Below are 12,183 nucleotides of genomic sequence, written 5' to 3'. Positions count from 1 at the left end.
AGCAAAACTCACATAAAAGACATATTGAAAACATTATAAGACTCTACACCGTCTTCCTTGTTGTTCAAAACGCAATACTAGAAATTATCTAGACTTTAGAGAGACCAATTATGCAAACCAAATTTTAGCATGCTCTATGTATTCTTCACTAATAGGTGCAAAGTATATGATGCAAGAGCTTAAACATGAGCACAACAATTGCCAAGTATCACATTACCCAAGACATTATAGCAATTACTACATGTATCATTTTCCAATTCCAACCATATAACAATTTAACGAAGAGGAAACTTCGCCATGAATATTATGAGCTAAGAACACATGTGTTCATATGAACCAGCGGAGCGTGTCTCTCTCCCACACAAGCATGATGTAATCCAATTTATTCAAACAAAAACAAAAACAAAAGCAAACAAACAGACGCTCCAAGAAAAAGCACATAAGATGTGATGGAATAAAAATATAGTTTCAGGGGAGGAACCCGATAATGTTGTCGATGAAGAAGGGGATGCCTTGGGCATCCCCAAGCTTAGACGCTTGAGTCTTCTTGATATATGCAGGGGTGAACCACCGGGTGCATCCCCAAGCTTAGAGCTTTCACTCTCCTTGATCATGGTATATCATCCTCCTCTCTTGACCCTTGAAAACTTCCTCCACACCAAACTCGAAACAACTCATTAGAGGGTTAGTGGACAATAAAAATTAACATGTTCAGAGGTGACACAATCATTCTTAACACTTCTGGACATTGCATAAAGCTACTGGACATTAATGGATCAAAGAAATTCATCCAACATAGCAAAAGAGGCAATGCGAAATAAAAGGCAGAATCTGTCAAAACAGAACAGTCCGTAAAGATGGATTTTATGAGGCCACCAGACTTGCTCAAACGAAAATGCTCAAATTGAATGAAAGTTGCGTACATATATGAGGATCACTCACGTAAATTGGCATAATTTTCTGAGTTACCTACAGAGAATTTTGCCCAGATTCGTGACAGCAAAGAAATCTGTTTCTGCGCAGTAATCCAAATCTAGTACTTACTTTACTATCAAAGACTTTACTTGGCACAACAAAACACAAAACTAAGATAAGGAGAGGTTGCTACAGTAGTAAACAACTTCCAAGACACAAATATAAAACAAAGTACTGTAGCAAAATAACACATGGGTTATCTCCCAAGAAGTTCTTTCTTTTTAGCCATTAAGATGGGCTCAGCAGTTTTAATGATGCACTCGCAAGAAATAGTATTTGAAGCAAAAGAGAGCATCAAGAGGCAAATTCAAAACACATTTAAGTCTAACATGCTTCCTATGCATAGGAATCTTGTAAATAAACAAGTTCATGAAGAGCAAAGTAACAAGCATAGGAAGATAAAACAAGTGTAGCATCAAAAATTTCAGCACATAGAGAGGCATTTTAGTAACATGAAAATTTCTACAACCATATTTTCCTCTCTCATAATAACTTTCAGTAAGCGACATGAGCAAACTCAACAATATAACTATCACATAAAGCATTCTTATCATGAGTCTCATGCATAAAATTATTACTCTCCACATAAGCATAATCAATTTTATTAGTTGTAGTGGGAGCAAATTCAACAAAGTAGCTATCATTATTATTCTCATCAAGTGTAGGAGGCATAGTATAATCACAACAAAATTTACTCTCCGCAGTAAGTGGCACCAAAAGACCACTATCATTATCATCATCAGAAATAGGAGGCAAAGTATCATCAAAGAAAATTTTCTCCTCAATGCTTGGGGGACTAAAAAGATCATGAAAACCAGCTTCCCCAAGCTTAGAACTTTCTATATCATTATCAACAATGGTGTTCGAAACGTTCATACTAATATTACTACCGAGCATGCAAATAAGATTTCATAGGTTTTTTAATTTTCGCATCAAACAATCCATGTTTTAAATCAGGAAACGAGAATAAGAAGCTCACTCTTGTACATTATGCCAAACTAGTGTAAACAAGAAACAACAAGATGCAATTGCAGGATCTAAAGGAAATAGCTTCGAGCACACACACAACGGCGCCGAGAAAAATACTTTACACTGGGACCGTAGTATGAGAGCCTTTTACCTTTCCTCCCCGGCAACGGCGCCAGAAAAGTGCTTGATGTCTACGTTCCCCCTCCTTTCCTGTAGACGGTGTTGGGCCTCCAAGAGCAGAGGTTTGTAGAACAGCAGCAAGTTTCCCTTAAGTGGATACCCAAGGTTTATCGAACTCAGGGAGGAAGAGGTCAAAGATATTCCTCTCATGCAACCCTGCAACCACAAAGCAAGAAGTCTCTTGTGTCCCCAACACACCAAATAGGTGCACTAGTTCGGCGAAGAGATAGTGAAATACAGGTGGTATGAATAAGTATGAGCAGTAGCAACGGTGCCAGAAAAGTGCTTGGCGTGTAGTTGATGGTGGTGGTATTGCAGCAGTAGTAACACAGTAATAGTAACGCAGCAGTAGTAAACAAGCAGTAGTAAACAAGCAGTAGTAACTCAGCAGTATTTAGGAACAAGGCCTAGGGATTACACTTTCACTAGTGGACACTCTCAACATTGATCACATAACGGAATAGATAAATGCATACTCTACACTTTTGTTGGATGATGAACACATTGCGTAGGATTACACGAACCCTCAATGCCGGAGTTAACAAGCTCCACAATAATGCTCATGTTTAAGTAACCTTAAGTGTAAGATAGATCAACAGACTAAACCGAGTACTAGCATAGCATGCACACTGTCACCTTCATGCATATGTAGGAGGAATAGATCACATCAATAATATCATAGCAATAGTTAACTTCTCAATCTACAAGAGATCATGATCATAGCATAAACCAAGTACTAACACGGTGCACACACTCGTCACCATTACACACGTGCGGAGGAATAGAACTACTTTAATAACACATCACTAGAGTAGCACATAGATAGTAGTGATACAAACATGCTGCAATCATAAAGAGATATAAATAAGCACCTCACTATGCCATTCAATGAGTAAGTATTCGTGAAATATGGCCTAAGAGACCCACACGGTGCACACACTCGTCACCTTTACACACGTGGGACTAGGAGTCTCCGGAGATCACATAGGTAAAACTCACTTGACTAGCATAATGACATCTAGATTACAAGCATCATCATATGAATCTCAATCATGTAAGGCAGCTCATGAGATTATTGTATTGAACTACATAGGAGAGAGATGATCCACATAGCTACCGGTACAGCCCCGAGCCTCGATGGAGAACTACTCCCTCCTCATGGGAGCAACGAGCGGTGATGAAGATGGCGGTGGAGATGGCAGCGGTGTCGATGGAGAAGCCTTCCGGGGCACTTCCCCGCTCCGGCAGCGTGCCGGAACGGAGATCCTGTCCCCCGGATCTTGGCTTCGCGATGGCGGCGGCTCCGGCGGGTTTCGTGGGTTTCGTCAATTGGTATCGGGTTTTCTGATCCAGGGGCTTTATATAGGCGGAGAGGCGGCGTCAAAGGGTCGAAGGGCTGGCCAAACCCTAGGGGGGCGCGCCCCCCCCCCTTGGCCGCGCCGGGGTAGGGTTTGGTGGCCCTGCCTCCCTTCTCTGGCGGTTCTCGTGTGTTCTGGAGGCTTCCGGGTAAAATAGGAACCTGGGCGTTGATTTCGTCCGATTCCGAGAATATTTCGTTACTAGGATTTCCGAAACCAAAAACAGCGAGAAAACGGAACCGGCACTTCGGCATCTTGTTAATAGGTTAGTTCCAGAAAATGCACGAATATGACATAAAGTGTGCATATAACATGTAGATAACATCAATAATGTGGCATGGAACACAAGAAATTATCGATACGTTGGAGACGTATCACTCCGCTACCTCGAACACCCACCCTTTGTTGCATGCCCCGACCCTGGGTCCTCGCCGGTCCCATTATTCCCACTCACGGGTGGACCCCGACCACGACGACAGTTTGGGATCGAACCAAACTCCTTCGCCGGTAGCCGCAACCCATCATAGACCGCAATACCGTGGGGACTTAAGGCCTCCCCAGCCAACCGCTTGCACTTCGAGCGACAAGTGTCTACGGACTATGCCGTGGGGACTTAAGGCTTCCCCAGCCAACCGCTTGCCCCGACGGATACAAGTGTCTACGGTAAAGCGCATCCGTTGATGAACGAGAGGTGGAAACACTTTTGACTACTCCGTCCCACTCCGGATCTTATGGTTAACACGGGTATTACGGCACAAGAATCATCGGCGACATTTGTTGTTTAATCCTAGATGGATATAAACCCGTGCAATGGAACCTCCACCATATCAACACAATCCATGGTTCCATTGCCCACCACATAGTCATATTCATAGTTATGAAAGTAGTGGTTTTGATTTTTATGCAATAGTGATAACCATAGTACTTTGCAATTAATTTGATAGAAATACTCAGATGACATGAGCAAGTGATGAACTTGCCTTTCTTGACTGCAAGATTATGCAGGCAAGGTCTTCGTTACGCAATAACTCCAAATTCTGAAATATCATCATCGTCCGGTAAGGACGATGTTTAAAAGATTGGCAAGGATGCAATAATTCATAAGAATGAGATGCAATCGTTCTAAGCGTGACCTAATCCCGATGATTTAGGATCAGTGAGTTGTAATAATTGGTTTAGGGTGTGTTGCACTTTTAGAGTGATTTACAAACAAGGTTCTTATTCAGGGTTGTGTTGTTTTAGAATCATAAGCGGGTGGTAAAATGCATAGTAATAATTATACTCAACCAGGAATGGTAGATGTATAATAAGTAAAGAGCAGTTGTCAATTTTAAGTTCTATAATACATGGTTGATGATTATTTATTCTATAATTCAAAAGAATAACTTTTTAAGAACATGTTCTTTAATGAAGAACAAGTATGATAATTAAGTTTGTGGGGTTCTATGGTTTTCTATGGTTCTAATTGTTTTCCAGAGTGAGTGGTAAATGGATCACAACCTAGTTGGATTCATTAGCTACTAGGCTTGTATTGTTGAATTAAGCCTAAACATCTTAATTACCAATAGTTGCTATCAAGGTGGTATTCCTTGTTGGTGATAGCTAGTTAGGGTTTATAGGTCCTGTTAGGTAGGGTTGAGGATACTCTCTATTTTCTTCAAAAGAATAACTTTTGAAGAACATACTTCTTAAATACTAAGAAGTATAATAATTAGGTTGAGGTTGTTTAGGTTTGCTATTTAATTCTCTAAGTAAAGATTGGTTGGTTCATAAATAGGATGTTTGATAATTATCTAACACTAGTAGGGTTTAGTGGGTATGGTGTGTGATGCACAATTAATGGGCATGGTTGTTATTATGGTTCATCACAGGGTTGTGATGCTAAATATGGATAATTAAGGTTGTTGCCTCAAAAGATAGGAGTTAGGGTTTGCATTTGGTTGCCCTTATTTGATCAATTAGGTTGGATAGGTATGCCTACATGGAGTACTAAATTATTGAGAATAGGGCTCCTACCATTTTATGAGGCATGGCAAGTATTTAATTGCTATTATGATTCTATGTATGAGAGTAGAACACCATGATAACATGTGAGGATCTAGGGTTTGGGTTTTTAGAAGTAAATTAGGGTTCAAATGAAATAGTGGAGCTAGGTTCTAAATGGCATTAGGGCTTTAGGATCCCACATGAAATTATGGGGTTATCACTTTGTTTTATAATTGAACTAGGATTTCCTAATTACTCTATAATTCTTGGATTAATAACTTCCTTAATAAAGTTGAGGTTATTAATATCTTTGAAATTAAAATAATATTGGATTTGTCCTTTTTTTTAAGAATTAATAATTAAGGTAATTATTAATTAGGGTTTAAATCCCCTATTAAGGATTTAATAAGTTAATAGAAAAGGAAATTAATCTTAATGATTTCCTTAATTACTTACTGGTTTTTATTTATTTTATGAAGTTTTCCTAATTATTGAATTTTTAATTGGATTTAGAATTAAAATTAAAGGCTTAAATAACAAGTATTAAATAATTAAATTTTTATTAAAAATTAAAATTTCATTTTATATTTTTATTGGATAGGATTTATCTTTATAAGAATTTTGATATCTTATATTTATTTTTCTAAGCTATATTGGATTTTCTACAATTTATCAAAGTTTCAGTAATTATTGTATTTGAAATAAAACAAAGGAAATGCTAATTGTACCCGGCCAGACTACCCGCAGAGGCACTGACCTGTGGGCCAGAGGTCCACGTGGACTGCCACGCGAGCGGTGACTGGGCAATGTTGACCGGGCGTTTGACCTCAACGACGGCTAAACGACGGCGGGACAGCACACGGCGGCGCCGCCGGTTTCTGGCGCCCCAGGACGTGCGGCTAGTACTATTCGGACCCCCTCTACACGCTGAGTCGGATGGTGAGGTGTATCGCTCGAATCGACCACCGGAACATCGCCGGCGACCCCTATCTACGGCGGCGGGCTCCGGCCAAGTGACGAAATAAAGCTAAGATGCATCACAGGAAGCGATTATGGGCTCAATCGATGCGTCTGCTCACCAGAAGGCTTCCGGGATGGTCGGCGCCCTCGATTGTGGTCGGAGACGACGGCAACTCCAGTTTCCCGGCGAACCCAGGCGAAAGGGAACGCCGAAATTCGTACTCCTCCAAGCTCCCCTGGATGCGTGCTTCCGCCCAGAGGCTCTACGAGTCGAGGTGCATCTGCTGGACCTAACCCTAGTTTCCGGGGTGGCTTGAATCGGCGGCTAGCCGGAGAATTCTCCGACAGTGAACCCGGTGTTTGAAGAAGAATGAGAGAGATTGAGGGCCTGAGAGAGATGGTGGTGAGGTGTCGAAGATCAAGCATTCAACGGCGCTCCTCCAGGTGGTTTTATAGCCCGCGGCGTGCTCTGTGACGATGGTACGTCACCGGAGACGGCCGGGATGCATGGCGATGTCGGCGAGCTTGGTTTGGGCACGAATCGTGGCGCGCGAGGGTAGTTTCGGACTCGTAGGGATAAGATGGAGTCGATGGGCTAGTCATCGCCGTCCAAAACGGTCCACAACGGCGGCGCGGGACGTGGCACGCCGCGGTGTCGACCGGACAGAGGTGGACGACGACCTCGTCCCTCCTCCAAAATATCTGAGACGAAGGGGTACGGGCTGTGTTGGCTTCGGCTGCTGGACTGGGCCTGGGCTGCTTCTGGGCCTTCCTAGGCTGAGGCTGCTGCGGCTGCAGACTGGGCTAGCAGGTAAGCTACTCCTCTCTCCATTTTCTGTTTTGTTTTCTATTTCTGTTTTTATTTTCTGGTTTACAATTATGTTTTTGGTTTCTATTTGAATTCCATATTTGAATTCAGTTATTTTTGCAGGTTTCTCAATTGTTAATTTTATCAAGATTTAATATACTGACTATTATGTTGTTGTTCTACTTGAACAAGCATTTTATATGAGATTCTATTGCACACTTGTGATTTTTATTCTAAATGTTAAATAGACATGAATTGATACTCTTATTTTGGTTTTCTTGTGAATTATATCTATTTGATATTATTAGAGTTGGGTACTTCTACTATGAGTGTGCTAGAAGTTATTAGTTGGGTTTGATCTCATAACTGAGGATTTAACTCTATGCATATAATTTCATGTGAGCACTTGCTTGTTAAGGTCTTGTAGTTTTTATTATAACCATTTCCCCAAAGGTAGTACTAGGGTTATAATGTTATTTACCTAATGACACATGGGTTGAATCTTATTTGTGGTTTAGGTTTTATTTGTGATCACCCATGTGATATACAATCTAGGTTGAGATATAATTCTAGGTTGTAGCTATGGGATGACACCATAGTGCATTGGCTAGGTTTTAATCTCCCCTAACCATGGTAATATGGTTAATTACTTAACATTTTATGTTCTCCTCTAGTTACTAAGATGTTGAGTATCGAGTTTTATATTCTACCAATTGGCTTCTATTATTAACCTCAATTTATCATTTAAGTAACTACATTGGTTATAATTCTTTTTATAGTGAACTTTGGTCATGGTGATGGATGGTTTCTCACCATATTAAGTATGGAGTTTTACTCTAAGGTTTTCTTGTGGTTCTTAAGTGAGGAATAGGTGGAATGTAAAGGTAGTAGGATTCTACTTATGATCACCAAGTGGTTCACAAGTAAAGGTTGGGATATAAGTCTAGGGTTGCTTACTAGTAATCTCCCTATAATTTCAAGTGGGAATGAAATCTACTTATTCTAGTAGGGTTTAACTTATCCTCACATACTTCAAGAGCATGATCATGGTTAGACATGATCCACTTGTTCTTGATATCTTTACCTCAAGTTCTTAGGGTTTATGATCATCACTTAATTGATAATGATCAAGGTTTGGATTCCTAATGTATCTCTCATTAAATAGGTTTCTTACTTCCATGATCAAGTATTGACTTGATCAACTAGGGTATAACATCTCTCTTATAGTTTCTTGGGTGGACATGGCTATGGTTGTCTCAATGGATTATATCCCAGGAGAATACCTGAGATATTTTGTTAGGGTTCTACTTAAACAATGTTGATATTATCATCTGGGTATATGGATAATTTTCTTCCTCACATTCAAGTGTTGCCTCAACCACTTGAGTGTAACACCATAGCTTGGTCTCTCTTATATAGGAATGGATTATTCTAGGTTCTCTGGTATGTTCACAAGATCTCATTAGATAGGAAAGGGTTAAGTCTCCACCTAGATGCTTAGTTGAATTAGTTGCTACTTTATTTCATCAATTCATGGATATGATCTTACTCCATTTGGTATTGGCTAACTCACCACTCCCAAATGATATGGTTTAACTCCTAATACTTTAGTTCAATGGTTGTCCTTTATTCTTAAATAGGTAAAGCTAAGATTGGTATGAGTGCTCTCTTTCATTTGGGGAAAGACTTCAATAACATCCTAGGATTCCTCTTGAGGATGATGTTGTGATCATATGGATATGTATATCCAAGGTTTGCCTCTAGGTTTGTCATTGCTTCCTTAAATGAAATAGGACTCTCACCTCTCTAGGTTTGATGTATAATAATATGGAATAGAGAAAGATATGTATTCCTTAGTTGGATCTCCTTGTCTTTATTCCAAGATTAAAGTAGTATGGGTATCATAGGGTTTATGATAGGAGCATGGATTAGTTTAAGACATGGAAAAGATAAGTCAAGAATGGTTTCTCCATTTTATTGTTACTTGGTTTGTAATTGAGTAGATGTTCATATGCTATGGCAAGGATTGCCATATTATAATATTTTATAGGATCAACTAATTGATCATTGAGTAAAGTGTGGTTGTGTTAATTGTTAGTTCCATTTGATCTAACCCCTTAGATCAAATTATCTCTACCCAAAACAAGGTTTTATCAAAGTCACATTGAGGTTTATAGCGCTTGACTTGATGAGCTACTTCAATTCCACCAAGGTCAAGTGAAACTTCGATTCTTGTGACTGTTTTACTTTAAAGCGCGAAAATTCCCCAGATTTTCTATGCATGAATGCAATGCACACATCTGTTTCCTCTATTTTTGTAACCCCATTACCTGGGATATTACACACTTCCTGGAGCTTTATCTTGGGCCGACTATCTACATATGAATGTAGAAGTCACTAACGAGAACTTCTGCAAACAGCTGCAGACGGATCTGATTGAGCATCAGTGGACATTGGTTGGCCTATCATGCCTAGATGAATACTATCTTATTTTCATGTAGACTTTTCAAAATTTAAATGTAATAACTATGACTTTGTTGAATTCCTTATTTTATTGTTTGGAAACTTCATAATTGATGCAAACGCGGAAATGCGTCGGGCCGCTGGAGCCATCCCTAGGTGCAAACGGACGCGGACAAAAATGGTCTGTCTCGCGTCCGCCGTGCGACGCAACGGACGCTGGCGGATACCGAAATGCGTCGCGCCGCTGGAGATGCCCTTACTCCATACTTTCAATGTTCTTTTCCTCTCTTTTTCGCTTGGTTCGACAAAATACTTAAATTTGATTTTGTGTGGGAATGCATAGATTCGTTTTATTTGTACTATGTTACTTAAACCGATAGGTAATTTCCGCGATCAAATATATTTTCAACAGTATATGTTCGTGTTTAAAAGTCGGAGGGATATAATGTCATCTGAATACGAAGTTGCAACCAGATATGGTGTAGGACATTGCATGAAAAATAGCATGCAGATATAAATTATCTAAAAATAAAATAAAGCTAAATTCGATGCCTGGCCATATTTTTTTCATCTCATGCAAATAATATTTATGGAAAGAACAAAACATATTAGATTGGGGGGAGGGGGCGTGTGGGGTGGTGATCCTACATGAAACGGTCGACGTACTGTACTGGAAAAAATATAAGGTGATATCTAAAGTCAACTTCCAGAAGGCCTCTCATTCCCCCCCTCCCCCTCACAGCTCTTGACCCGCTACAGCAGCTTTGGTCGTCTTCCTCCTTTGACCAGGCCGCTGACGGCCGCTCCACCGAAATAGCTGGCTAGAGTTGGTCTAGGTTAGGTGTCGGAGTAGTTTAGGTCAAATCTGTAGTTTTTTCTCGTTGGTTTTCGGCTATATGCCGTTGTTTGGGTGTATACCCCGTAGAGGAGGCGGTGGCTCGGGTCTCTGTCGCCGGATCCAGGCCATGGTAGTGTTGCTGCTTCCCCTTCTTCTGCTCCTGTGGCTGGAGCGAAGCCTTGGTGTCGGCAACACCGCCTTCTTCAGTAATATGGTGACTCCTGGCTCTGCTCGTCCCCGATTTCACTGCGAAGATGAAGCTCTCCTATCCGGCCATGGTGGCGAGGGGGAGTGCCAAATTGAAGCGGTGAGGCGTCCTCTTGTTCCTCTCCTGGCTGGCCATGGTGGTCTAGAGGATTGGATGCGAGATTCGCCATTTTTGGATCTGCGAGGCGGACGTCTCCTTCACCAGAGTTGTTCGAGGTGGTGGACGGTTTGGCTTCATTCTTTTCCGGCCTGCCGTGGTGGCAAGGAGGGAAGATGCCGCATACCTGCAACCTTCCAAGATCTGCATCGACGACTACCTGTGTGGTGCTATCTTCTGCGGTTCTTCTTCGACGAGCTCAAACACGTGGACGGCCTTCTTGCCTCTGCGATCTTCGGCCGGCATGGCGGCATCTCTACAACCTCCAGATCGGAGGCCCTTCTTCCTAGCTGCTGGAGCTCGGCGCCTAGCTTCCACCAAGTGGTTCGTCCCCGGTGGTTTTGAGGTGTCCAACGGCGAAGGAGCTACGCTGGAAGTGGGTGTTCGGGCGTTTGCGAGTGTTGTAAAAGGGCCGTTTTGCATATTTGTAACCTGCCACGTGTTGGAATAGAAGTTCTTCCGGGGTCTTCCTGACCCCTTCCTTGTGCAAAAAAAAAACTTCCAAAAGGCCCATGACAAGGTGAAATGATATTTTCTTCAACAAAACATGGAAAATGAAATAATTCTCACAAGAGTGGCGTGTTTTCATACATATTTTTTGTCCTTGTAGGTAGTGTGGTCATTAAAATGATGATGTTGGTTTACTTCTAAAAATAGATTAACATAAGGTGACACTTTATTGCCAATACTATTTAATGTTGTGGCAGATATGTTAGCTGACATGAATGAGCATGCAAAACTTGATGGCTTTATTGAAGGGTTGTTCTGCATCTTGTGGATCGAGGCCAATTTATCCCCTGGATGGCAAAATTCTCTTCATAGATCATGATATGGAAAAAAGCTAAAAACCTCAAATAAATTTTATGAGTGTTCAAACATCTTTCGGCACTCAAAATAAATTTCTACAAAAAAGTGAATTATTCTGCTTTGGAGAGGCCCAAGATGAGGCTTCTCAGTATATCGAGCTTTTTGCATGTGAGCAATGTCGGTTTTCTTTTAGAAATTTGGGTATTCTGATTCAATACTTTGGACTAACAAACAGTTAATGGAAACATGTCGATCGCCTATAAAAAGAGTATGCAATTGGAAAGGAAAACCACCATATTTTGAAGGAAGATTAGGTCCCATTAATTCGGTGTTAAGTAGCATGGTATATTATATGATTTCTTTCTTCCAATTACCCAAACGACTCTTACACATATTGAATTACTTTTGCAAGATTCATTTAGCAAGGGGATAGTGAAAAAAATAACGACTAGCTAGATATGACATGGTATGCCGA

Source organism: Lolium rigidum, chromosome 1 (genome assembly GCF_022539505.1).
Source record: "Lolium rigidum isolate FL_2022 chromosome 1, APGP_CSIRO_Lrig_0.1, whole genome shotgun sequence".
NCBI lineage: Eukaryota > Viridiplantae > Streptophyta > Magnoliopsida > Poales > Poaceae > Lolium > Lolium rigidum.
Note: the sequence above shows the minus strand (reverse complement) of the source record.